The sequence below is a fragment of the Carcharhinus amblyrhynchos genome, chromosome 1, assembly GCF_965287045.1.
Source record: "Carcharhinus amblyrhynchos chromosome 1, sCarAmb.v2.hapA, whole genome shotgun sequence".
Taxonomy (NCBI): Eukaryota; Metazoa; Chordata; class Chondrichthyes; order Carcharhiniformes; family Carcharhinidae; genus Carcharhinus; species Carcharhinus amblyrhynchos.
This window is the reverse complement of record NC_137324.1, coordinates 108,247,810-108,273,815: the sequence shown is the minus strand read 5'-3', so window position 1 is coordinate 108,273,815 and position 26,006 is coordinate 108,247,810. Positions and strand designations below refer to the sequence as shown.

General features: G+C 41.7%; 1 protein-coding gene across 7 annotated transcripts in view; it reads left to right on the top strand.

The window, feature by feature from the left end:
* shroom3 (shroom family member 3) overlaps window positions 1-26,006 on the top strand; it is a 388,660-nt gene that overhangs the window by 299,241 nt on the left and 63,413 nt on the right. The window contains exon 1 of one of the 7 annotated variants that reach the window (XM_080190621.1): window positions 12,708-12,794. The exons of 5 other annotated variants lie outside the window; for them this stretch is intronic. The gene's annotated coding sequence lies outside the window, so the exon portion shown is untranslated. Of the gene's footprint in view, window positions 1-12,707; window positions 12,795-13,073; window positions 13,097-26,006 lie in introns of those variants that run through there. One more of the 7 variants, XM_080190652.1, reaches the window with a different exon arrangement.

The window sequence follows — 26,006 nt, the reverse complement described above, 5'->3', positions numbered from 1 at the left end:
ACGGATACATTTGCTTCACTTGTATACATACTTAACAAACAACTACCATCATTTCAGTAACTAAGGAAGTAAAGCAATTTCAATGATCAAAAGACACATGCAAACTCTGCATTTATTCTTCCTATTTTAGCAACAAACACACAGAAAGCATTAATGTTCGCTTGCACGCACCATGTGAATGTGTACTGAGATCACATCCCCAATGACAATATCTATTATTCATTTTTTATTTACTTGAAGTTAATCATCTCTGGACTCCCAAATAGCCACATGTGGCTGTCCAGTGACTAATGTATTAAACACTTGATTGGCTCATAATTGTTGAGCAATCTTAAATGCTACTTTTTGGATCTCCATACCCAAACTCCTCTGCCTCTCATCCTCTCTTCCTCCGTTTAGAAACTTTCACAAAATATATCTCTTCACCCACACTTATGTGAACATAAGATAATTTCTGATAAGATAAGACAAATAAAACATAATCTCTCCTAACAATTCTGTGAAGAGTTTATGTCTGCCTATATTTTATGTAAAGCATCTTGGGATGCTTATTTGCATTAAAGGTGCTATATAAATGCAAGGTGGTGTTGTATATATGCTTTGAAATGAAGTGCATTGGTTTAAATTACACCAGGATTGGATGATACTGTCGCTCCTTCACTACCACTGTAAGTTATAAGCAGTAACTCTGTAACTGCCTCACCCACCCTTTGTGGTTCTGATTTAAGGTGCAGAGGCAGATTGCTATGCCAGTTGTCTGTTTGCTTTCCATGTCTGCACAGAAATTATCCATCTTGTTTAGATGCCATGAAATCTCATTTTCATCTCTGTAGTGTTTGGTTTCACAGGGTGTGGCTGGCTGGCCGGTGGAAATTTCAAGCATTTATGTTGATTGTGCATGAATTTTCCCAGGAACGGTTGATGACAAAAATGCTCAGACCAAACAAACTATCAAGTATTTTTTTGAAGTCGCAAAACAGCGGGGGACATTGTTGCAGAATTTGGAAGCTTGTCAATATTTTTGATGGGAATAAAAATTGGCTGAAGCCCGTGAAGTACCTCGTGCCCATTCATTGCTGCACCAGAGCGACGTCTGTCAGGTCGAGACAGTGACATGAACAGAAACTAATATATGTAAAATTATAATGTTAATTAGAAAAAAGACATAAATTGAAAACTGTGGTTTTTTCCTGTTAGTGCTATTGTGATGAAGCAAACTTGTGCCATTGATGAACATGTCACTAGAACTCCAATCATGCTTGCCCAGTTGTGAGATGTTGATAGAGTTTTGGAGCAGATGAGCCCCATTTTATATCAGATATCCTTTTGTATGTCAAAGGATTATGTCATTGGTTCCCACAATAACCATGATGTCTAGCTGCTCATTGTCCCATTTCAGTACCTTTTTGTATTGGCTCCAAGGCACCTGGGAGGCAACATTCTGTTTAGGACTCTGGGTCACATCTGCAGAAGAAACCATCTAACTTCCCTCTCACCCAGTAAGACTATAAAATCCTCACAATCACCATGCTCTTCCTACCTGTACTGTTTTCTCCATGGGTAACCATTTGCTGTTGTGTGTCTAAGAATCACCTATGTCCACTGTGTCTTTATTTATTTGCATTACTGCTACCAAAGAAGGTGAACCTGTTAGGCAGCTCCATAGGAGGTTCTTTTCCTGCCCTCACCAGTTGCTTGTGGCTCTGTCTGAAGATGGTTACAAACTCTACCTTAGTTACACCATTCGATTCCCGTAATTCCCTTTTGAGAATAGAGTTTAACTGTTCAAGTCACACATTGCAAAGGGCGAAAGCTTCACATCAGTGGTTGTGGATTTATCGTTCTGATTTTGCTCTATGCCCAAATTAGGAATCTGAATTTGGCTTCAGATCAAAATTGTGGTTATCCCTCCTACATCTAAGATTCTTTTTATTTAAATTTATTTCCAAATGGAATGAAGCAAATCACTAGATTGTTCTTTGAGCAGCCAAGAGAGAGAGTGCTACAGTCCTGTGCATTAAGCATGTGCAATCTATTGCCATGTGCAGCAGTTAGAGCAGGTCTCAGTGATGCATGTAACAAGAGACAGAACGCACACCTGAAGGAAAAAGGAATAGAGGGATATGGAGAGAAGAGTGTGGAAGAGCGGGTGGCCATTTGCAAGGGAAGGCTTGTGTACAATTCAAACACAAGTATAGAGCAAGAAGATCAGATTAACTGTCTATGTGCTCGCAATTCAATGTGACTTTATGAGGTCTGATTTGTATGTTGGGAGATTGTAGAAATACCTCATGATTCTGAATCTTAACATCCATGATTTTCCCATTATAGACCTGCATTCCCAAACTGCGCTGCTATTGGTAATGTATTAGACTACATCTATATGAGAAATTCCAGGGTAATTTGAAAAGATGCAAGGTTTGGACATCTTCCTTTTGTTGCAAAGAATGGATGCCTGCATATGAATGTATGTTGCTTCCAGCAAGTGTAAGTCAACCATGCTACGAACTAGATATATGATCTTAAATTGGTTGTTATTGTAGCTATTAGCATGTTCAGGATTGTTCAGCAAGTGCAGCACAGTAGTGGAATCACATCTAGTAGTAGATGTTTTGTTTTGAGTTTTACAAGCACAGGCTGGTTGAGTATGGTCTATCTGCCTCCTATGAACAACCTAAGGAACATGCTTTTTGATTCAATCAGGCAGCTATGGAATATACGACCTATATGTAACTGGCATCATATTGGTACCAAAATGATGATGCTCAATTATGTGGCAGGCAGAACATCTTTAGGACTGACAGCAGCATCCTGGTAGTAGAAAATACCATTCACTTACCCAGTTCAAATTTTTCAGATAATAAGTTTAAAGTTTATTTATTAGTGTCAAAGTGGGCTTACATTAGCATTGCAATGAAGTTACTGTGAAAATTCCCTTGTCAACACACTCTGGTGCCTGTTTGGGTGCAGTGAGGGAGAACTTAGCACGGCCAATGCACCTAACCAGCACATCTTTCGGACTGTGGGAGGAAACCCAAGCAGAGAAAAGATGCAGACTCCACACAGACACTCAAACTTAGATCCTTGTTGCTATGAGGCAGCAATGCTAATCAGTGCACCACCATGTAATACTTTGCCTTTTCAGGGTAAAATACTTGAGTGGATGTTCAAGATCCCACGGCATTATTTTGAGCAGAGAGATTATTCCAATATCTTTGCCAATATTTATCCTCCAGTCAACATGACAGAAAACAGATTATTTGGTCATCACCACATTGTTGTTTTGGGAATCCGATGAGTGCAAATTAGCTGCTGCATTTCCTACATTAAAGTACAGTGACTGTACTTCATTAAGTACTTCATTAGCTGTAAATTGCTTTGAGACATCTAATGGTGGAGAAATGTGCTAGATAAATGCAAATCTTTTTAAAGAGGGCTTTTATGGAGTTGGACTGTTTTAAAAAGAAGCATTGTTTTAGAGGTATGGTGGCACAGTGGTTAGCATTGCTGCCTCACAGCACCAGGGAGTCGGGTTCAGATCCAGCCTTGGGTGACTGTGTGGAGTTTCCTCCCACACTCCAAAGATGTGCGGGTTAGGTGGATTGGTCATGCTAAATTGCCCCTTAGTGTCAGCGGTGGTTATGTGATAAAAGCAGAATGCTGCGGACACTGTAACCTGAAACAAAAACAGAAAATGCTGGAAAATCTCAGCAAAATATCCAGACTCGAAATGTTGGCTCTATTCTGTCTCCACAGATACTGTCAAACCTGCTGAGGTTTTCCAGCATTTTCTGTTTGGTTATAGGATAAGCCTGGATAATAGTAAGTGCAGACTCAGTGGGCTGAATGATCTCCTTCTGACTGTAAGGATTCTATGAAAAGGGCATTCTGATACCTTCCTCATATTTTTCTTTGTTATTCAAAATACTTCCCAGATTGGGTGTTGGTGATTAAGTGTGGCAACAAACAAAAACTCCTTTAGAAAAATAGAAAAAAAATTGATAAATGGATTCTGTACTTGAGGTGGGTGAGCAAAGGCTTGTACAAAGGCAGAGAAACCTTTCAGATAGGGTGAGTAGGTATAGGCGAATGACAACAAGGCTGCCAAGGATATAACAAGAAAAGAGTGTTCTCTGCAGAATCGAGAGAGGCGTAGCAGTCATGTACACACATATATGGAAATCTGGTGATTGTGGCACTGATGGGAAGCACGTAAATAAGGAAGAGGAAGAAAACACAGAAGCATAGTCTTTGAGAACAGAGTCAGCTTGCAGGAGAGAAACAGACATGTTTTCACTTCTCTGTTTAAAAAAATGTATTTATTTGTCAACTCCATAAAGAAAATGACAACCACCCATTACTCCATTTAATTTATAATAACTTGATCAGTAATTAATTGTGATACCTTTTACTCATTGCACGAGGTTCTCAATCCTCCAAGCTAGATCTTGCAACATTGGGCAGAATTTTCCAAAAAATGGCAAGGTGTCAGGTTCTGACTGAAAACCAGTGTGTTTCCCCCCAGAAACACAGTCAGGTTTTTACTGCAGATCTTCTGACGACTTTGTCAATAAAAAACCAGGAGGGCGTGTCTTGCATTCTGGTTGTGTGGAGTCTCAGTGTCAGCAAGGCTGGCTCCACAAAGCGTTTTAAATAGATCTCAAAGTAAAGTGACAGGTTCCCCCCTCTCATCTAGAGACATCACAACCCTCTGCAGACAAGGAGAACACCCCAACCCTTGATCACGGAGGGGCAACCTCCCCTCCGACCACTAAATATTTGTGTTCACACACACACACATATTCTCTCTCTTCAGAGTACAGACCCCCCCCTCCCCATTCATCCATCCATCCTTGACAGCATCAGTCCCCCTCTCCCCTTAATCACTGTAGTTAGACCCCCCACCCTCAAATCTAATGCTGGATGGGAGAATTCAAAACTCCTAGAAAACAGCAGCTTTAAGCGTTTAATTGTATTAAAATTTAGTCACTTCTGTGGTAATCCGGTTTCTGGGCATGAGCCTCATAACATTGCCAGCAGGGTTGGGGAAGATCTCAAACTGAGATCTTCTCGCGGCAAAATCTGGACCAGAAAATGCCTCCGTTGTCTCAATCATTTATACAGGTTAGGGCAATAGGTCTGAGCAATCTTTACACATTGGGACAAAGAGAGTACATGCTTGATACAAAGAGTGAGAAAACAACAGATACAGAATGTTTGACTATGCACAAAGTCACCGCGATACTTGTACTGAGAGAACTTCAGTATTACGCATATGGTTATTGCAGATTTGTATTAATGTGGATAATATGAAAGCATGAAAATCCTTTTACTTCTATATTTTGTATACATGTCTTCTGACGTGGCAGGTTCATCCAGGTACAAATCTGCATGAGCTCAGCCGTGGGCCGTAACACTCCTCCTCCAGCCTAGTGTAAATCTGAGTTTTATCTTTCTGCCTGTGATTGTGAAAGGCAATGAGCAAAAATGGCTCAGAATTTCAAAACAGTTTAAAAATTCAGTATTTTTCACACTTTTATAAATTTTATTCATATAAGTAGCAGGAAGACCGCATTTATGAGATTGGTGGTCTTTTATGTTTCCTTGTGAGCTGAATAACTAAAATGAATAAAAGAACTTTACTGAGGTCGCACACTACTGTTGCTGCACAGAAGTCAATGGCTGCATTGATTTTCCCTCTCCATTCTTTTCATTCTCCAGTCTCAGACATTCTGCATTGGTAATATCACAAAGAGAAAGTTGGATGAGTTGAATCCAGTTGTCTGTTATTATGTTGGACAGCGGCATTAACATGACATGAGGTGTGTGACCTAGCTGCCCTCCAGAAATGCATGTTTTGAAAAAGAAATAGTTTTAGCATGCGGGTAGCTGGTGAAACTGCATTTTATTATCCAGTCCTGGAATAGCCTGTGAAGTCAGATGTGGACTTCTGACTTGACTCATAACTCTCCATGCAGTGATGGTGTCAGTAATATAAGTTCTGAAGAAATGAAGAACATATTTGGACAGTTTCTTACCACAGTTTTGCTAGTTGCCTCAAAAGTGCTTCACTGACTATTTTGGAAGTTGCTATGTAGGCATCAAAAGCAGATAATACTGGGTGTAACTGAAAGGAATATTTATGCAGCATTCAGTGCATGATTGAGAGTTCAATTCCCAATTATGACTTTATATACCATTTGTAAGATTGTAAACACTTGAGCATTGTGTGTTCAGCATACTTTTAAAGGAATGTGCCAAAGTTATTGAGCAATTGTTCTCAAAAAGCATTTTAAATTTAGTAACTCTGTTAACTTGCCTGAGTTCTGGATGTGTCCCTGCCATGTGTATCAGGCATGGAAACATGGAAACCAAAATACGAGAAAGGAATGTAATTGAGAAAATATCTCATGACTCCATTGAATACACCTGTCCATAAATAATTTGTTATGGGTAAAATCAAATACTACTTAGAGTGATGCAAAGAAATGATAGAATAGTTTGGAAAAAAAAGTGACAATAGCTGGAAAGACTAAGCTGCCCAATCCACAGGTACATTGTATGAAAAAGCTATTCATGCTTTGCTCTTATATGGCCAATTGTTCCTTTAGAATGGAATGTCATTTCTCTTCTGCTTAGTCCTTTCACCGTATAGTCACTCATTAACATAGTAGAGATTGCTGTGAAGTTGAACTGTCAACTTACAAGGCAGCTGTGTAAGGTAGGAAATATTCTCTTTTAACGAGTCATGAATAAACATTCCCAAAATTGATTCTTCAGTCATCTGAATTTTCGAGGTTTTTGTTTTGTAGTTTTCACCAATTGACTTTCTCAATTTTTTCTTATAGTGGCCCTTCAGTTCTGCTGTATCAAACAAGTTCTGTGCATCTTATTTTCTGGATTGGACTTGGTCTTCCCTTGACTTTCTATTATATGTGGTGACATTTTAAATAGTGTGCGAAGTTTCGTATTAACAGTGTTGCTCCTTGCAATGCAGTAAACTGATTTTTCATAAAATCAGAAAATGGTTACACCACAGAAGGAGGGCATTCAGCCCATTATGTATGTGCTGATCCTTGTGAAAAATCAGCCAGTCTTATTCGTCTATCTGCCCCTATATCCCTTCACATTTTCTTTTCTCTTCAGGCACTTTTGAAAATTAACGTGAAACTTCTGGATTGCAAGAACAGAGTTAATAGTAACTTGACCATCACTGGCAAGCCCAGATCATAAGACTTCACCTCCACATCAACATTAGAAAGATAAACTTTGATTTGCCTCCACCACACTCGCAGACAGTATGTTCCTGATCCTAACTACTTGCTGCGGCACAGTGGCAGAGTATCTAGCGGTGCTGCCTCACAGCTCCAGGGACATAGGTTTGATTCCGTGCTTGGGTCACTTTCTGTGAGGAGTTTGCATGTTCTCCCTATGCCTGTGTGGGTTTCTTCCAAGTGCTCTGGTTTTCTCCCACAGTCCAAAGGTGTGCTGGTTAGGTGCATTGGCCATACTAAATTCTCCCTCAATGTACCCGGACAGGCTTCGGAATGTGGCAACTGGGGGATTTTCACAGTAACTTCATTGCAGTGTTGACATAAGCCTACTTGTGACACTAATAAATAAACTTTAAACTTTAAAAAAAAGTTTTCCCCATGTCATTCCTCCTTAAAACAATGTCCTCTGGTTTCAATCCTCCTGTCATGATGTAGAGATGCCGGCGTTGGACTGGGGTAAACACAGTAAGAAGTTCCAAGTCCAACAGGTTTATTCAGTAGCAAGATTGTCCTCTTCCTGTTGGCGAACACTTCAGTGGTCACAGGCATTTGGCCTCTGATCTTCGGGTAAATGTTCTCCAAGGCGGCTTTCACGACATACGACAGCACAGAGTCGCTGAGCAGAAACTGATAGCCAAGTTGCGCACACATGAGGACAGCCTCAACCGGGATATTGGGCTCATGTTACATAATTTGTAACCCCCATGACTTGCCTGGGTTTGCAACATCTCACTTACTGTCCTGTCTGGAGACAATACACATCTCTTTAACCTATGCTTAATACTATCTCCAATCACATATGTCTGCACCTTTAAGACTTGATTAGCTGTAAAGACTCATATTCTAATCAGTATTCTGCAAACTGAGTGTGAGCCTTTATCTGCCCTGTTTGTGATCAGAACTCCCCACTCACCTGACGAAGGGGCAAAGCCCTGAAAGATAGTGGCGTTTACTCCCGAATAAACCTGTTGGACTTTAACCTGGTGTTGTGAGACTTCATACTGTGTTCAATCCTTCTGCCAGCAGGAATCACTGCTCATGATTTGAATGCCTCTGTTAAACCTCCTGTTGACCGTTTCTCCAGTTTGTCCACATTAATAAAGTCCCTCATCCTTGGAACAATTCTTGTAAATCTTTTCAGCACCCACTCTAAAGCCTTCACATCAATTCTAAAGTGTGGTAGTCAGAATTTGTCATATTACTTCAGTTGAGGCTGAACCATTGTTTTATAGGTTCATAATGTTCTTGTTTTGTACACTTTGCCTCTATTCATAAAGCCCAAGATCCTGTATGCCTTATTAACCATTTATCCACCTTCAACAATTTGAGTACATATACCCCAAGATCTCTATCTTTTCCTGCACTCACTTCAGAATTGAACCCTTGATATTACATTGTGTTTCCTCGTTCCTCCTCCAAAATGTATCACTTCACATTTCTCTGCATTAAATTTTATTTGCTACATATCAGGCTATTCCACCTACTATCCAAATCCTGTTGCAATCTATCAATTTCCTCCTCACAGCTCATCATACTTCCAAGTTTTATGTCATCTGCAGATTTTGAAATTGTGCTATATACCCCCAGGTCTGGGTTGTAAATATATATCAAGGAGAGCACTGAATCCTGGGGAAACCCCACTGTATACCTTCCTTCAGTCCAAAAAAACAGACCATTCATTGCTCTTCTCTGTTTCCTGTCATTCAGCTACTTTCATATTTTTTGCACAAGAAAGCTTTTTCAAAATGGCCATGACTTGATGTCTTCATTGGTAAATGCATCGTATGCAATGGGATTGAGCTCCCCTAAAGGCCTACTTTAAATCACTGCTCGGCGCTACCTTACAGAGTTTTACAGCACAGAAAGAGGCCCTTTGGCCTATTGTGCCTGCGCTAGCCATTAAACACCTATTTATTCTAATCCCACTTTCCAGTACTTGGTCCATAGCTTCGTATGCTATAGCATTTCATGTGTTCATCTAAATGCTACTTAAATGTTGTGAGGGTCACGAAATGCACCATTGATCCATCAAACTATACCACCCTTTTAGTCAGTGAGTTCAGATTCCCACCACCTTCTGAGTGCAATAGCTTTTCCTCAAATCCCCTCTAAATCTCTTGCCCCTTACCTTAAATCTGTACCTCATGGTTATTGACCCTCTATTCATATCACCCTCTGACAAAGCCATGCTGACTATCCTCAATTAATCCTTACCTCTCCAAGTGGAGATTAATTCTGTCCCTCAGAATTTTTCCCAATAATTTCCCCACCACAGGTGTTCGACTCGCGGACGTGCAATTACCTTGTTTTTCCCATTTCCCTTCTTGAATAATGGCACCACATGAGCTATCCTCCAGTCCTCTGGCACATCTCCTGTGATGTGGGGATACCGGCATTGGACTGGGATAAACACAGTAAGAAGTCTCACAACACCAGGTTAAAACAGGTTTAACCACTGCGCTATCGTGCCACCCCTGTTTTTGCTCCCTTTTCAGCTACAAGACCTTGAGGCCAGTCACAGTTTACCCACAACTTTCAAATCCTCTCTGGCCAGGAGATGTGCCACAACACTAGGTTAAAATCCAACAGGTTTATTTGGTAGTAAACACCACTAGCGTTTGGAACGCTGTTCCTTTGTCAGGTGAGTGGAGAGTTCTGATCACAAATAGGGCACATAAAGGCACACACAGTTTACAGAATACTGATTAGAATTTGAGTCTTTACAGCTAATCAGCTATTCAAGTCTTAAAGGTGCAGACAATGTGAGTGGAGATAGCATTAAGCATAGGTTAAAGAGATGTGTATTGTCTCCAGACAGGATAGTGAGTGAGATGTTGCAAGTTCGGCAAGTCATGGAGGTTACAGATAGTGTGACATGAACCCAAGATCCCGGTTGAGGCCGTCCTCATGCGTGCGGAACTTGGCTATCAGTTTCTGCTCAGCGACTCTGTGCTGTTGTATGTTGTGAAAGCCGTCTTGGAGAACGTTTACTCGAAGATCAGAGGCCAAATGCCCGTGACCGCTGAAGTGTTCGCCAACAGGAAGAGAACAGTCTTGCCTGGTGATTGTTGAGTGGTGTTCATTCATCCGTTGTCATAGCGTCTGCATGGTCTCCCCAGTGTACCATGCAGACACTCAACAATCACCAGGCAAACTGTTCCCTTCCTGTTGGCAAACACTTCAGCGGTCACGGGCATTCGGCTTCTGATCATTGGGTAAACGTTCTCAAAGGTAACCTTCATGACATACGTCATGCCACTTAGTTCTTCTTATCTTTGCTGGCGTAATCCAAACCTGACCCACTGTATTGCTTTCTATCCATACTACAACCATACAAACGTTTTGGGTGAGATTTTCTGGCCTCGTTTGCCCCAAAACTGGAAAATCCCGCCCGATGTCAATGGACCTTTCCATGGTGCGCCCCTCACTCGCTCCAATTCCTGTGGCGGGCCAGCCAGTAAAATTTGCCCCTTTTCTTCCCTTCTCCTTCCAAAAGGGGCATAGCCTACACCTCAGTTACTTCCCATGGACTAACACTTTTCAACATGTCATTCTGTCTGTTTAAAGAACTTCCTCCACACAACTCTCCTCATTCTTTTCGTAATAATTTTTGAGTTAATGAGCAACTGTGATTGATTCCCTAACTAGAGAAAATTGAATTTCTTTGCCCGCCTATCTCAGCTTGAAATCTCAGCACTGATTAATTTTTAGAACCTTTCTTAAACCTCCTGTTGGTCTTTACTGCTCCACTAGAGATAGCCTCAGTATCTCATGTCGCTCATTATATCAGTAGATTCTCATCCCTGACCTCACCAGCTGGGGAAGTGCAGGGGGAAAATGATGGTATGATCCAGTTGAAAGATCAGTAGTGCATTCCATGACTGTCAGTTCAGTAAGTTCCTAATCTTACATTTATTGTAAGAGGAGATGTTCAGATTTCAAATATCTCCCCACAGGAAGAGGGAAAAATTCAGAGGGAAACAGCTCAAACAGCTCTTGTGCACCTACCAGTGGCCTGTTTCAAAGCAGCACTTCAAAATCGAGTCAGGCTGTTCAGAGGTGACATGAGGAAGCACTTCTTCTCACAAAGGATAATGGAAATTTGACTTGATTTATTATTGTCATAATATTGGTATATGGTGAAAAGTATTGTTTCTTGCATGCTAAACAGACAAAACATACTGGACATAGATGACATAGGAGAGAAGGAAAGGTTAGAGTGCGATAATAGTGTTACAGTTACCAATAGGGTGAGGAGAAAGAGCAACTTAATATTGATAGAACCATTCAAAAGTCTAAGGACAATAGGAAAGAAGCTGTTTTGAGTTGGTTGGAACATGTCCTCAGACTTCTGTATCTTTTTCTCAATGGGAGAAGATGGAAGGGAGTATGTCTGGGGTGCGTGGGGTGCTTGATTATGGTGACTGTTCCAAGGCAGCAGGAAGTGTCAACAGAATCAATAGATGAGAGGCTGGTTTGCGTGACTGAGCTCCATTCACAACCTTAGTGTTTTGTGGTCTTGGTCAAAGCGGGAGCTATACCAAACTATGATGCATCCGGAAAGAATGCTTTCTATGGTTCATCTGTAAAAATTAGTGAGAGTCATAGTGGACATGCCAAATTTCCTTAGCCTCATGAGAAAGTGGAGGTGTTGCTGGGTTTTTTTAACTATAGCTCTGGAACTTGCGCCCTAAATGCTTTGAACCTTGGATCATTTGGAAATTTCATGACTAAAATAGATAGTGCCGTGTTCAGCATTAAATGTAATGGAACCAAGGCAGCTTGATGGATTTAAAGTTCAGAGCAGACGTATAATTGAGTGGCAAAATAGGCTATAGAAGGGCTGAATTACCTATAGTAATTTTTAGTAATCCCTGGTACTTATCGGGGGTAGTTTTCCTTGAATTGCACCTGATGCTATTTGAGAGAGCCAGTGGCAAAGATCCCTGATCATAGATTTGCATTAAAATTACACTGCTGCTCCCTGTTCATGCTGCTGACACCACAAACACCATAAAGGAGTTCAGTGTTATTCAGGAACAAAATGCCTCTGCATTCCATCAAGTTTTCATGAGTAGGGCTGACAAAAATCAGTCTAATTGTCTTTATCCTTTGGCGTATGTGAGATTATTAACTTTGTCAGCATTTGTCCGATAAGCATCTTCACTGCAGCCCTTAAAATCTAACGAGTCCTAATGGACTTCAAGAAGCATTTTGATAGATAAAGTCATTAAGTAAACAGAGTATCCATGGTGCTTTAGTGCAGGAATACAGTCCCTCACTGCTGGATACTTGAATGTGTTTTTCAAGCTTCAGAGAGCTTGAAGTTAATTGTAATGCAAATATAGCCCAGGGAGTTGACAGCCAATCAGACACATTTGGCTTTATGATTACCTGATGCAGGAGGAGGGAGCAGTTAGTCAGTTGGCTGAAGGGAAGTCTCATGTTGCAGGTCTAACATTCTCCGAAGCTGTTCATTTTAATTCCGAGGTTGTTTTTTTCCCCTTGCAGTTTTCACAGGTAAATCTTAAGGTTTTCTTCCCCTCACTCCCCCCACCCCAAAAGGGTCTTGGAATGAGAAGTGTCTGCCTTAGTGCTGCCTTCTGGGCCTTAACTTGAAAGTTGGAATGATCGATTGTGGGAGATATTCTTTGAGATACCCAACAGCAGGGTTGCTCCTGTCACTCAGATGGACAACTTCCAGCATTAAGTTCTTGTAAAGCTATACCTTAGTCTGCTGACCACGCATCTGGACTGCATGTTTTTTAATATTATGGCCTAGCCTGGGGTATAAAATCTATTCACCTATTTATAATAGAAAGGTAAGTTTAGAAAATGACAACTTATTAATCATCATACGCAATGTATATTTATATGTGTTTTTAAATAGCGTCTTTCGTGCTAGTTATGCCAGTCTATCATGTAGGCACATGAAAGGTTTGGATTTGCATGTGCTTTACCTTGTTTCTGTCAAGTGACCGAAAAAGTTTCATTCCCAAAGCTGCTGTGTGAAACAGTACAAAGTAAATGAAGACCCGCAGAGTTCACTTAAGAGTTTGAATTTCAGGGATATGCAAATTAGTAAAACCCTTGCCTGAGTTAAAATATCAATGGGCTTTAAAATGTTAGTTCTGAGAAGGACTTCATTTAAAATTGTTGTGAACTATTTTGAATTGGACGGAATATTGAGAATGTAAATATTATCAGACTATTTTTGGATGCCATCAGAAATGTGTAATGCATCGCAAGGTCTTAAGGAGCTGGAGTCTCCCTTTGCCTCTGCTGGGCTTTGCTGCTGTGGAGTCACTTTCTGAGTTTGTTGTAGTGGTCCAGTCCCACTTCCCTGACCCAGCTCTCATGCAGTCCCTCCCGTACCCAACACTGTTCTTTCCAGACACCGTTCCTATCAGCCCCCATCCTGATTCCAAATAACAGTTAAAGGTCTGAAGCATCGGTTTTCCTCTCTGGTGAACTTATGATGTTCAGAAAAACCCTAACACCAACTTACTCTTAAATTCCCTTAAAATATATTCATGGTTTTGCCTTCTTGCTCAGGTTAAGGGTCTATTTCTACGGCAGGGCTGGGCAGTTTCACTTGGCTGTTATCAAGCAATCTGCCTCACACTCCAAACATATTACATATTCACGATGAAACAAGAATATGTGGTCGAAATGTACTTCTTACTGGCCTTGTTATCTTCACTGATTTTCATAGAATCCCTACAGTGCAGAAAGAGGCTCATCGAACTTGTACCAACAATAATTCCACTGCGGCCCTATCCCTGTAACCTCACATGTTTACCTTGATAATTCCCCAATAATAAGGGACAATTTAGCATGGCCGATCAGCCTAACCCGCACATCTTTGGTGTAGATGACACAGCTTCAGACCTGGGTGATTCTCATGGTTCTGTGGTTTAAACATAGATCTAGGAACACTCGGCATTCAGTTAGAATATGTTATAATGTCCCTTCACGTTGTCCAGTTTATTAATCCTATCCTCACATAGCCACTCCAGTCATCACCAACAGCCTACTGTGTCCTTTCAAAATAATCTGGTTTGAGTTGTATGGAATTGAGAGTCCAGCTACATTTCTGTAATTATAGTTGCAACATGCAACTATCTAAATGTTAGTTTATTTTTACTGCTGCTGGCTTTTTTTAAAGAAACAGTTAATAAAACTCCAACTTCAGTTTATATTACCAATGCCAAATTCCTTTTTACATTTTAATATAAGTTCGGCAAAATACCTAAAAGTATTCAAGTTTACAGATTATTAGCTGATGCTGACTTGTACTTGGCCAGTTTCACGTTAAAATACAGAGGAGCAGTGGCTCAAAAACCCCTTTTGATACCCATAGAGAAAGCGTAATGAGGTCCTGAAATAAACCAGAAGCAGATGTGTTGGCCATAGTTTTGGAATCATCAATATTAATCCTCCCCCAACCTTGCAGGCTGTAGTGCCGAACCCCAACCACCCCCAAAGAACTGTTGTAGAGGGCCATCCACAAGGGACCCTGCTGATGTCCTCCCAGTTGCCAGGCAGTCTATCAATTTGGTCAACTGCTGGGTGAAAAACAGACCCAAAAAAATGAGATCCTGTTGGTAAGTTTGGCAGCAACTTGCAATTCTCAGCATATTCAGGTCCCTCATCTCTCTTCCACCCTCTCCCTGCACCTCTCACCCATTCCTGGAAATATTGGGGACCCATGTTCTTTGCTTCCACAATAGATCTCAGTGATGAGTGAGAATAGTCAAACTTTCTTCTCTATGCATCAGCTTCTGCAAAATCGTTCCGAAGAGAGGTGCTGGCTGTCCCTACTCCGTTCATTCCCTCTTATCTTGTTTCATGGTGGAATGTGGATTCCAAATGCTCTCTTCTACCTCATTCATGTGAACCTTGACACTGTCAGATTTTTACTTGAGCTGCACAGCCATCACAGGCAAACTCTATCCAACTGTTTGTACACAGCCACTTTCCAACATGGTCCCCTATACAGAGGGCAGGAATCCTGGAGGATTTTCCTTACCCAGGTTGAGTAATGTTGAGGCCAATTGCAACTTTGCTTCGACCTCTCTACAAAGATCATCTAACTCATCACAGATCAGAAATTGACTCTGGGATGTTGTATTCAGTATTTTACTGGGTGGGCACAAAGTAGGTATGGTTTAAATGGAGTTGTTTTGGAAACATGTTGTTGCTTCAGTTTCCGTTTGTTTCTATAAAGGGGGTATTTAGTCTCAGAGGTTCATGATGTCACCTGAATTGTAGGATTGAATTACGGCACTGTACAGCCTTGCTCCTGTTTCCACAAACAACGAATACGGCGGTTTGTGGAAGTTAAATCTTCCTTTTGTTTTGTGTATAACTTTGTTGTGAAGGTTGAATGGTCTGCACCTTTAGCTGTTGCTTCATTTTGTTGCTAAGACTATCAAATAAGTCAATAATGAAATACTTCTTTTGGAAACTTCTGTTTGCATCAGTAGTTCAATCAAAAACTCTGGTACCTGTGATTTTTATTTTGACCACTTGATACACAGAGCAAAGCATCAAGGGACATACTGGGAGCTGACAATGATTGTGGAGCTGTGTTACAGAAAAGGTGATTGGATGGCAGAGATTTGTGAAGAAGTGGAACCGCTGTCAACCTGTGGATACGGGACACAACCTTTTCCCCCTTGATTATAGCGCAGAATAATGAGAACTCGGTCACAACAAGTGAATTTGTCATCTCCTTCCCTTGCGAATTAAAGTAACAGAAACAACAGTTGAGATGACAGCAGTATTTCATATTGTTATTGTGCAGAGTTTTGCATTGATATTACAGCAGACACAGTGAACTTATCAAATTTTTTGCCAATCAGTGTGAGATGGCTTGTTCACGTCTGACATACAATAAGGCACTGTGGAGATCAAGGATTGAGAATATATTGAGAGCTTTTATTTTTGTGATTTTGTGTAACCTATTGAGTTTCTTGTACTTTCCCACACAAAATGGATAATATTGTCTGAGGATTGTGTTATTTTAAAGTTTGCCTTGTGTGACATGTAACTAAAGCAGTTTGGAACATGCTCTCAGACATTAGCTAAATTGAGTTATTTTATATTGACCATTAACGCTCTGATGGACTGTTTAGTGCAATGGCTACTTGGAGTTTTAGCTTCTTCCTCATCTTAAGGGTTAATGTGCGTGTTTTGGGTTCTCTTTCAGCATTTGTTGGACAGGGTAGTGATTAATGTGTCAAGATCTTTTCCAAGATCAGCTTGCCCACAGCACACTATGTCCCTGCTTTGCCTGTCAGGCTTTATTGAGGCACTTGTAACTGATTTGTTAGGAGTTGATCTGGATGTTGATGGCTGCCCTAACAGGAATTGGCTCTTGTAGAAGGGCAGCTTTTCATCTGTGCTTACAATTTTTTCCTTGCCTTTTGTTATATCTAGGCTGGTTTGCTTCATTCCTGAAGGAGCCAAAGTCAGATGCAGGTAGAGGAGGGAAGATGATAGCGTACATTGTATTTATCAGTGTTGTCCTTCATTTCAGCAAATTGATTGAAATGTATTTTTCCCATTATGTTTGAAACAATTCTCATGCCACGGCCATGTCAGTAGAAGGCAGGTTAAGAAATAATCAGATACTTATCCTCCAGTAATTCTTTTTAAAATTGGGCATATGAAAGCTGCATAGGTTTTTATTTTGGTTGCTTTATATTTAATTGGTAAATCATCCCTCAATTCCTCAGATTATTTTAGCTTTTGCAAGGGTAAATATGTGGGGTTACAGGAATAGGCCTTAGGTGAGATTGTGGTCGGCGCAGACTCGATGGGGCGAATGGCCTCCTTCTGTACAGTAGAGATTCTAGGAAAGGGAGCTGATTCTCATTTACATGAGGCCTTTCACAGCCTCAATGCCCCAAAGCCCTCCGCAGCTTTTGAAATATTGACCATGTAAGGTAGTGAATTGCAGTGAGCAGTCTGTGCATGAAAAGTCCCACAAACCAGCAATGAGATTTTAAAAAGCAAATAATCATTTTATCATGCTGTTATTTTGATTTATTATTATCAGTTGTATTAGTATACAGTGAAAAGCGTTGTTTCTTGCGCACTATACTGATAAAACATACCATATGTAGGGAAGGAAAGGAGTGCAGAAGAACAGTCATAGCTAGGGTGTAGAGAAAGATCAACTTAATGCAAGTTAAGTCCACTCAAAAGTCTGATGGCAGCAGGGAAGAAGCTGTTCTTGAGTCGGTTGGTGCGCATCTTCAGACTTTTGTATCTTTTTCTCCATGGAAGAAGGTGGAAGAGAGAATGTCTGGGGTGCCTGGAGTCCTTAATTATGCTGGCTGCTTTTCTGAGGCAGCTGGAAATGTAGACAGTGTCAGTGGGCAGGAGGCTGGTTTGAGTGGGTGGACTGGGCTTCATTCATGACCCTTTATAGTTCCTTGCGGTCTTGGGCTGAGCAGGACCCATACCAAACTGTGATACAACCAGAAATAATGCTTTCCTTGTGCATTGGTGAAAGTTGAAGCGGACATGCCAAATTTCCTTAGTCTCCTGAGAAAGTAGAGGTGTTGCTAGGCTTTCTTAACTATAGCATCTGCATGGAGGGACCAGAACACGCTGTTGCTGATCTGGACACCTAAAAACCTGAAGCCCTCAACCATGTCTTCTTTGTCCCCATTGATATAGGCAGGCACGTGCCCTCCACTTCGCTTCCTGAAGTCGATGACCATCTCCCTCGTTTTGTTGACATTGAGGGAGAGATTATTGTTGCTGCACCAGTTCACCAGATTCTCTTACGCTTTCCTAAACTGTGTCTTGTCATTGTATGAGATCTGAACCATGACGGTGGTGTCATCAGGAAACTTGAAAATTGAGTTGAAGGGGAATTTGGCCACACAGTCAGTGTTGTATAAGGAATATGGTGAGGGGCTGAGGACATAGTCTTGCGGAGCACCGGTGTTGAGGATGATCATGAAGGAGGTGTTGTTGCCCAGCCTTACTGATTGGTCTGTGGGTTAGGAAGTCTAGGATCCAGTTGCAGAAGAAGGAGCCAAGCCCCAGGCCATGAAGTTTGGAGATGAGTGTTGTAGGAATAATGGTGTTAAAGGCTGAGGTGTAATTTGTGAATAGGAGTCTGACGTAGGTGTCCTTGTTATCAAGGTGTTCCAAGGTTGAGTGCAGGGCCAGGGAGATGGTGTCTGCTGTGGAGCTGTTACAGTGGTATTCAAACACTAGTGGACCCGGGCAGTCTGACAGGCAGGAATTGACTGTGCCATGGCTAACTTTTCAAAGTACTTCATAATGATGGACATTAGAGCCACCGGACAATAGCCATTAAGGCATACTGCCTGGCTTTTCTTTGGTACAGGAATAATGGTTGCCAGAACCTCAGATTCGTGTAAAGAGAGATTAAAGATATCTGCGAATACCACTGCCAACTGGTCCGTGCAAGGCCTGAGCGCTCATCCGGGAACTCCATCTGGGCCAGTCGCTGACTTTCGAGAAGGCTGCTCTGACATCAGCAATGATGACCGCTTCGTCAGAGGCTTCCAGGACAAAGGGCGTGCTCTCACTGACCCCTTACTGAAAACGGGCGTAGGATGCTTTGAGCTCATTGGGGAGGGGTGCATTCGAGCCAGTGATTTTACCTGCCTTATAGTCTGTTATGGCTTGCAGACCTTGCCATAGTCGGGAGTCTGTCTGGCTAGCCTGGCATTCTAGCTTGGTCCGGTACTGTCTTTTGGCATCTTTGGTGGATCTCCATAGATCATATCTGGCTTTCTTGTATAGCCATGATATGGAGATGCCGACGTTGGACTGGGGTAAGCACAGTAAGAAGTCTCACAACACCTCATACCTCACTTTCTTGAATGCCTCGGACCTGGATTTCAGCAAGTAGTGGATATCCATGTTCTTCCATGGTTTCCAGTTGGGAAACACACGGATTTGCTTCTTTGGCACAGTCTTCTACACACTTACTAATTAAGTCAGTTACTGTGGTGGTGTACTGGTTCAGGCTGGTCGCAGAGTTTTTAAACACTGACCAGTCTCCTGACTCAAAGCAGTCCCGTAAGAGATCATCCCAATTCTTCAGACCAACATTGCATGACTTTCTTTGATGGATTCTCTCATTTCAGTTTTTGCTTATAAGCCGGGAGCAGGAGCACATCCTTGGGTGGGTGATAGAGCAATAGGCGTATTTGATATTTGTGTAGCAGTGGTCTAGGGTGTTTGGGCCTCTGGTAGAACAGGAGATGTGTTGGTGATAACTTGATAGAATGCTTGAGCTTCATCTGATTGAAGTCCCCAGCCACGATGAACAAGGCCTCAGGATGTTCGGTCCCATGCTATTCGTGGTGGTGTATATTTTGTCCAATGTGGTCTTCACATCTGCATAGGGTGGGATATAAACTGTTCCCATGAAAGATAGTAGGGGGTGGCATTTTAGTATCAGGTATTCTAGATCCAGGGAACAGAAACTTGCCAGTGTAGCTATGTCTAGAGACCACACGGTGTTGATGAGGAGGCAGACCCCAACTCCCCCAGTCTTGCCTGAGGCTGCTATACAGTCAATTTGATGGATTGAAAAACCCTCTGGCTGTAGGGCACAGTCTGGTGAAGCAGGAGGGAGCTACATCTCTGTGAAACAGAGCACACGATGTGGAGATGCTGGCATTGGACTGGGGTAAACACAGTAAGAAGTCTCACAACACCAGGTTAAAGTCCAACCAGTTTATTTGATAGTAAACCCACAAGCCACAGAGCACACAGCAGCCCCTCTGTTCTCTTCAGAAAGTGAGTCTGGCTTTAAGATTGTCTAGCTTGTTTTCCAGAGATTGGACATTTGCAAAGAGTAAGCTGGGGAGGGGGGAACCACGTTGTTTCACTCTCACCTGCAGGCCTGCATGTTTCCACGTTTGCTGGAGAGACTGCTTGTTTTCGGGCCTGGGAGGCAGGGAGAGTAGTTTGCAGTATTAAGGTATAGATGTGTCCGGTGAGGTTCTCCGTTCTGGTTGATATGCGGATGGAGGATTAGTTGCCCTGCTCGTGGTTCTTGCATCAGTAGATGTGTCTGTGCAGTTGGTCGTTCTGGATCGCTGTTAGGCTGTGGAGATCGGACATGTCCAGATCACACTCCGGCATGGATGGGTCAAGGGCCAGTAAGTCGATGACATGTCTGGGGTCGCGGTTACAATGTACCGATGTCTGGGTCCACGTGTTAGGGTCCTCTGGGTCACTCCCAGGTTAGGGTCTTCCCTCGGAGGTTGGAGGATCTCTCAACCTGCAAGTAAATTTAAAACTTAAGAGATAGATAATGGCTAGGGCACTGGGCAAGCTCCCATAATTCATAGATTTCCAACAGTGCAAAAGGAAGCTATTTGGTTCATCAGGTCTTCATTTACAACAATCCCGCCCAGGACCTCTCCCCGTAACCTCACATATGTACCTTGCTGATCCCCCTGGAGGCAATTCAGCATGGTCAATCAACCAAACTCATACATCTTTGGACTGTGGGAGGAAACTGGAGCATCCGGAGGAAACCCATGCAGACACAGACACCCGAGGCCAGAATAGAACCCGGGTCCCTAACGCTGTGAGGCAGCACTGCTAACCACTGTGCCACTGCGTCATTCTCATACTTGAATAGTGCCATCCTTCTGGCAACCTAAGGAAGATTTCCCCCAAACTTGTCACAAGTAAATGTAGCACTGGGACCAATTTAGTTAGCCCTGTAGGCTTTTAACCCACTATGGACAGATTTGAGAAACTCTTGAGTAACTTGTATGGCAAAGCTTGTGGCTAGTCCGGTACCATCCCATCCATCAGTGCTGGATTCAAATCAGGTGTCAGTGCCAGAGGTGAAGGGCAGTGTGCTAATTCAGTGTGCCACTCTGCTCTTCACAAAAGCCAATTTCCACCGTGGCTACCAATTTATGTTTGTTTTATGTTTACAAGTGATACCAAGTAAATATTTGCATATGAACCATTGGAGGTTAGTTACTGTGATTATGCACGCACTGACCTGAGAAACAGGCAGGTCAGGTTACACGGATATACAAACACCTGATGTGAATCTCCTGTTATTTTCCTGGAGGGAGTGAATGCTCAGTGCATGGAATGCAACCTCCATAGGATTGCTGTGTATACACAACATGAATCAGGTTTTAAAGGTTGAAAAGCTGCAATGTGTATTCTGCAGCACAAAAGCTTTTTGAGCAGCCTTTAAACCATCTGCATTTTTGTTACATGATGTTCAATAAAAACAATTGGCTTTCGGTCAACTTGATTTAAAGTCAAGTTACATGGTGCTGTTGTGATGATGCTGAGATGAAGCTGCTTTTATACTGGCCTGGGGGGAATGTTGGTCTCACCACTTCCTAAAGCAGCAGACTTGCACAGCAGCAGCAGCAATTCCACTACCAGTTGGCCAACCCATGGTACAAAATAGATTCATTAAAATGATGCCAGGATCCAGATGTATACTCATCAGGAAAGGCTGAACATGCTGAGGAGTGAGAGACTTTGAACTTATAGAAGGGTTTAATAGTTTAGATATGAAGAAGATGCTTCCACTTGCAGGGAAGATCAGAACCAGGATCTATAAATACAATAATTTCTCACTTAACATCTGAGTTGCTTTCTTTAAAAACCCAACTTTAAGCAAAACAGTGTTAAGTGAATCAGATTTTTTTCATATCAATTAATGTATGAACTGGAGTTAGGTTCCACAGTGAGCTTCTTTCCTGATTCCCAGTGAATCTCTTCCCAGTTTCTTACCTTGATGAAGAAGCAGAAAATCAGCAGTACTTTTTGCCATTCGGAGTGAGGTGGTTATCAAGCCAGCGAGTAGGTGATATCCAGACTAATCTGGGAATCTTCCAAGCCAACTCCTTTAGTTACAGGCAACGCTCCTGACAGCACTATTCCATTGCTGTGTGGATGACAGTACACAGTCAGATGCCAATGATGCGTATAAACAGTGTGAAGAAGGAAATGGTGATGCAAATTGGAAAAACAAACCCTAAAGAATAAACAGCCTTAAACAAGGTTAAGTGGGGCAACTAAAAGCAAGGACTCAATATCCAAGATAGTCACTGATAAATCTAATAGGAGTAACTTCACCCAAAAACATGAAGAGGTGAATGGCATAGAGTTTATGGAAAATGCAGATAAGTACATAAGGAAGAAAGAAATGGAAGAATATGCTAATAAGCTAGTGGGTTAGGTGCCAATCAAGCTGACCAATTTGTCACTTGATGTCAAGAACAGTCACTCTCACCTCGCCTCTGGAATTCCACTCCTGTGTCCATGCTTTGACCAAGGCTGTAGTGAAGTCTACAGCTAAGTGGTCCTGGCAGAATGTAAATTGAGTATCAGTAAATGGATTATTAGTGAGTAGGTACAACTTGATAAGCCTCCTTCCATCACTTAATGGCTAATGGGGTGTTAATTGACCGAGTTAGATTTGTCCTGCTTTTTATGAACAATATATATTTGGGAGATTGTTCCTGTTGTTGGATAGCCTGTTTTGAATATTGTGCTGTGGGAGTCCCACAGTTATAATGCAGTTTACAATCACCTCCTAGAACATCAGCCTCTCCTTGTGTTCCTAATAAACCCTGCTTCCTTTCCCATAGTGCTGACATTTTTCCATTTCTAACTCACCTGAGCACCAGAGCATTCTTCTCCCTCATATTGCTTTTGCTGTCAGCCTGTCCATAAATTCCTCCTCATACTCTTGTCCTGAAAACAATGCCTTCATTTTCCCAGCACGTCAGCATTTGCCTTGAACTTTTACCCTATTCCTCTGTTCCAATCATTTTACTCGGTTTCTAATATGAGACAACAATGAAAATAATATTTTGCATTTAAATGGCACTTTAACATGTCAATATCTCCAAATACTTCAATAAATTATAACTCACACGAAGTGACCGTTGGCAAATATAGCAGCCCATTCTGCATCAAGAACACCAAACCAATCACAAAATAGATAAGTGGTTAATTTAGATTTTTTTGATACTGTTGCTTGAGGCAGGAACACTGACTAGAAAGTCAGCATTACTGATTCCTATTCCACGAAAACTGCAACAAGATCTTTAATATACACCTGAACCAGCCAGTGAGACTTTAGTTTACTGTCCCAAGGGAAAAGTGGCAGCTCCCACAATGTAGCACTTTCTCAACATTCCACTGGAGCATCAAGCCAAATTATCCACTCTGGGGTGAAGTTCAAACTCTCAAGCCTTTTGTTGCTGAATAAAATGAGTGCTGTTTTACAGATACTTAACCCTATTTGGGTTCCCCTGATTTCTTTCTCTACACTTGTTTGATCCAGAGCAACTCATTACTTTGAACCAAAGTCATTTCATTTTATAACCACAAAGTTCTGCAATAAATGCAGATAAAATAAACAGATTGGAGGATGGATTATAGAGAATCAAACCACTGAATGCTGCCAAGTTCGTGACTTGTATGAGTTCATTTGTTAACTTATTTCTATGTAAATATTTTCCACAGTAATGCAGTATAAGTGCCCAGTGGGGGCCCTTGGAGCCTGCAGTTACTAACTGGCCTGAACCTCTCAAGAAAGGTGGTTATAAGAGTTAGGAAACTCTTTCCCATGATTCTCATCAACTGAGTGAACACACTCACCCCCATCTCTATATAATACGAAGATTATTCTGAGAATAATGTATCTCGACACATTCTGTTACATCACTTGAACTTACCTTGGGAAATAGGTGCTCAGCACCGCAATAGTCTCTAAATATGGATTAAATATTGGCCTGGATTTTATAGTCACTGGTGAAACAACAGCACTCACTGCAGACCTTGAAGAGAGCTGTCCACAAAGATCCAGTGGTCACTGTGCTGTTACTTTCCCTTTTCCTGGCATCAGTTTAAACTTGATGCCCACCCGCAGTGATATTAGCAAGCAGCTAATCACAGGGAAGAATTCTCACAGACCGAAAATCATAGAACATAGAACATTACAGCGCAGAACAGGCCCTTCGGCCCACGATGTTGCGCCGACCAGCTTTTAAAAAAAAACAACACTAACCCACTAATCTAAACCAATCCCATTTCGTCCATAAACCTATCCACAGATCTCTTAAACGCCCCCAAACTAGGCGCATTTACAGCTGCAGCTGGCAGGGCATTCCAGTCCCTCACCACCCTCTGGGTAAAGAACCTACCCCTGACATCAGTCCTATAACTACCCCCCCTTAATCTAAAGCCGTGCCCCCTCGTTAAAAGCACTAAATCCCATTATTTTTAAATAAATGGAGAAATTTGACATTCCTCAAGTATAAAATAAGCCTCTTGCAGCCAGCGAGGCCATTCATGAGTAATTATAAAGGCACTTTAACGTTTAAAAACCCAGTTACGCCTCTTCCAACAAAGTGCAAGTTTGTCAAAGTTTTCTGTAGCAAGACTAACAGTCTACAAGTGCAAGTTCTCACCAGTTCCATTGATTGCATTCTGGTGGTGACTCAGCAATGGTGAATCAGTGCTTCTCAGTAATGTCTGGCTTTCCAAGTTATTCTCTGTGTTTGCAGACTCTGGAAGGTTCTGTCAGTTTTACTAATGATGGCGAACACTAACATTTTCACCATCATTACACCGCAACTTCCAGGTCACTAAATTTACTATCTGTTCAGAATACCATTGAGTAAAAGCAATGGTAATAGTAACAACATATCAACACTAAAATTGAATTTGATCCATGGTTGCTTGCCATATGGAAACAAAATTTGTCCTGACAACTGACCCTGTGAACTTATTACCATCATAAAATGCCTGAATGTGGCACGTACAAGGAAAGAGAAAATCTGCTTAAGTCCATTCCCTCACAGATTGTATACAGTTTCTCTGTCATTAGAGAAAATTGTTTGTTACAAAATAACATCCTGGATAATTTTATGGCCCTATCTTTGATCTTGCGATATTCCTGCGCAATATGTACCATTTTACAAGTCCTAAAATAAATAAAAATACCACTTCTGCTTTCTGTGCCACTGATAACCATCTTGCTCTGTACAGTGAGAGAGGTCCCTCTTCCCAATCTTGTGATCAACATGCTCAAACTGGCCGTACAATGCAATGTTATTATGTTCAAATGTTTGCACTGGCAAAAACTTCCATTTATCTTTCTCTGATAGTCATGCATTCCTTCCTATAGGACTTGGGTTATGAATGAATAAATGCTGTTTAAAAATAAGTGAGCATTTATTCTTCAGTGCCATTGTACGGTGGCACAATGGTTAGCTCTGCTACCTCACAGCACCAGAGTACCAGGTTTGATTCCCAGATTGGGCACTGTCTGTGTGGAGTCTGTACATTCTCTCCACCTGCTTGGGTTCCCTCTGGGTGCTTCAGTTTCCTTCCACAGTCTGAAAGACGTGGTGGTTAGGTGAATTGACCGTGCTAACTTCTCCCTCAGTGTACCTGAGTGCTGGAGTGTGGCAACTTGGGGATTTTCATAGTAACTTCATTGTAATATAAGCCTACTTGTGACGCTAATAAACAAAATAAAAGTGTGATTTTTCACAGAACAAAAAGAGTGGCTCTCTGCTATGAAAAGTCAAGAAGGGCTAACAATGAATTGGAACAAACTAATCATTCTGTTTAACGAAGCTGTTCTTTCAATCAGTCGATCCTATTGGGTGCTACGTGGCACAGTGGTTAGCACTGCTGCCTCAGTGACCCAGCTTGGGTCAC